The sequence below is a fragment of the Limulus polyphemus genome, unplaced genomic scaffold, assembly GCF_000517525.1.
Source record: "Limulus polyphemus unplaced genomic scaffold, Limulus_polyphemus-2.1.2 Scaffold102, whole genome shotgun sequence".
Lineage (NCBI taxonomy): Eukaryota > Metazoa > Arthropoda > Merostomata > Xiphosura > Limulidae > Limulus > Limulus polyphemus.
In genome coordinates this window covers 839,320-841,330 of record NW_013665712.1, presented here as the reverse complement: position 1 = coordinate 841,330, position 2,011 = coordinate 839,320, and the positions used below count along the sequence as shown (strand labels likewise).

The 2,011-nt window shown below is 30.7% G+C and overlaps 1 protein-coding gene across 1 annotated transcript in view; it reads right to left on the bottom strand.

Annotated features, from left to right (window-relative positions):
- Positions 1 to 2,011, bottom strand: part of LOC106470185 (laminin subunit beta-1-like) — a 57,223-nt gene that overhangs the window by 36,800 nt on the left and 18,412 nt on the right. The window lies entirely within an intron of this gene.

The window sequence follows — 2,011 nt, the reverse complement described above, 5'->3', positions numbered from 1 at the left end:
AACAAATCTTAAAACAAGAATATGAAGCAAAACAAGATAAAAATTACAACAATGAACAGGGAAAAAAAAAAAAAAAAAAATAAAATAATATATATAATTTAAGAAAAAAAACAATACTGGAATATCTTTTCATTTTCTTAATCAATCATTCTTCCCATTCATAAATTTCTAGGCTAAATGTTTATACCTTTAAAATACATGATCTAATCATATGTTCACAATTATTTCATGTATTAGGAATACATGAAATATGCAACAAAAACAGTAATGAACTGGAATGAGCTAAGCTTCAAGTTCTCTCTCTCTCTCTCGTGTGTGTTTATATACATACATACATACAACACACACACACACACACACACACACTCAAATATAATTACTATTTTAGTATTAACTGTTCTTTTGTCACTAACCAATGGCCACATCTTAAAACAATATGCTATACTACACAAGCATTTATAATATTAGTTACTAAAACAATTTTATTGTTTCAAAATCTAAAATTTTAAATATTGTTTTGTAAATGCTCTAAGAGAAAGCTCCTACAATGTAAGATTCACATTTATGTCTCCACAGAAAGACATTTTTTTTTATTGATTCTTCTTCTCCCAAATATTTTTCAACTGACCACCATTCCGTCAATTTGCAGCAGATTGAGTTCAAACTTGGAAGGGTTATACCTTGTTTCAATACGATCAGATATATTTTTATTTATTTATTTAGACCCCTTTTAAGGATTGCATGGAGTCAAATGTCAAACAACCCAAAAATGTACATTTTGGGCTCTTGTGCAGTCATATTTATAAGAATCAAGATGAAAATAGGCAGAATATAAATGTTCATGCCCCCAATATATTGACATTCAAAAAAGTTGAATTTTCTCAATTTGAGTCTTCTTTGGGGTCTTGGGTCAATTACTCAACCATTTTAAATGGGATTTGGTACAAAGATACTTTTCTACAGGATCCACACATTGACAGACAACAACAGAAGACTTGCTTGCAAATTTTTGTAGTTATGGGGGGGGGGGGTTCAAAATGTCACAATAAGCACAATTTTAAGGGTTTTTTTTGTATTTACTTAGGAATTTTTGAAATTGTCTTTTGCTCAATTTTTCAGCAAGAAAAGCTCAGTTTGGAGTTTTCATGAACTATTTATGTGTATGTCACCCAACTTACATGGAATTTAGTACAAATATACCTTCTTTCAGCAGTGATATACATAAAAAGTTTTAAAATTATGTGTTTTTAACAATTTTTTGGTGTAAAAATTGGCCATGTTGAGATTTTATGGTGGAGACATGTTGCATTCACCCACGAATATTGGCCTTTTTAATCTAATTACCACACATATATTTGTAACAGTGTTACACTCCCTTCTGCATGCTCATTTTTCTTAAATGTTTATTTGTTTGTTTCAGATATTTATTCAAAGCTATACAAGGGCTACTTGCACTAGCCATCCAGCAAACTCAATACTACCTACCCATTTCATGTGAAGGGTGATTTTATGACAAGAGAATGTGAACCATAGAAATTCAGATTCAGAGTTTGACCCACTGACCAACAGGCCATGTCTGGTCCATTTCTCTTGGAAAATATTTTAATTATTTCAGTAACAAAGGTTTCTATTACAAGTTGCTCTTCAAAGTTATAAAACAACATTTGTACTGGTAACAATAAGCTTAACTAACATTCTGTAGGAGTTAGTGAACCTAGATGTTCCCTAAGCTTCTTGAGCAGGCTTTATAATAAAATATGAAAAAGAAGACTATCCAATTCAAAGTGTATACATTATGTAAATATGTTCCGATTTTAAGCATACACATTATGCTTTGTTCAGTACCAGCAATTTCTACTAATTCTGGAAATGCTTTCATTATCATGTTTTGATTTTGTTTTGCGATACTACTTTTCTTCCACACATTTCATTTCAAATTATATGCATTTCATAAACTAATCCTTTAACACCCAGTCTGCAAGTCACCAAGATCACATTTGGGAGATCTCAC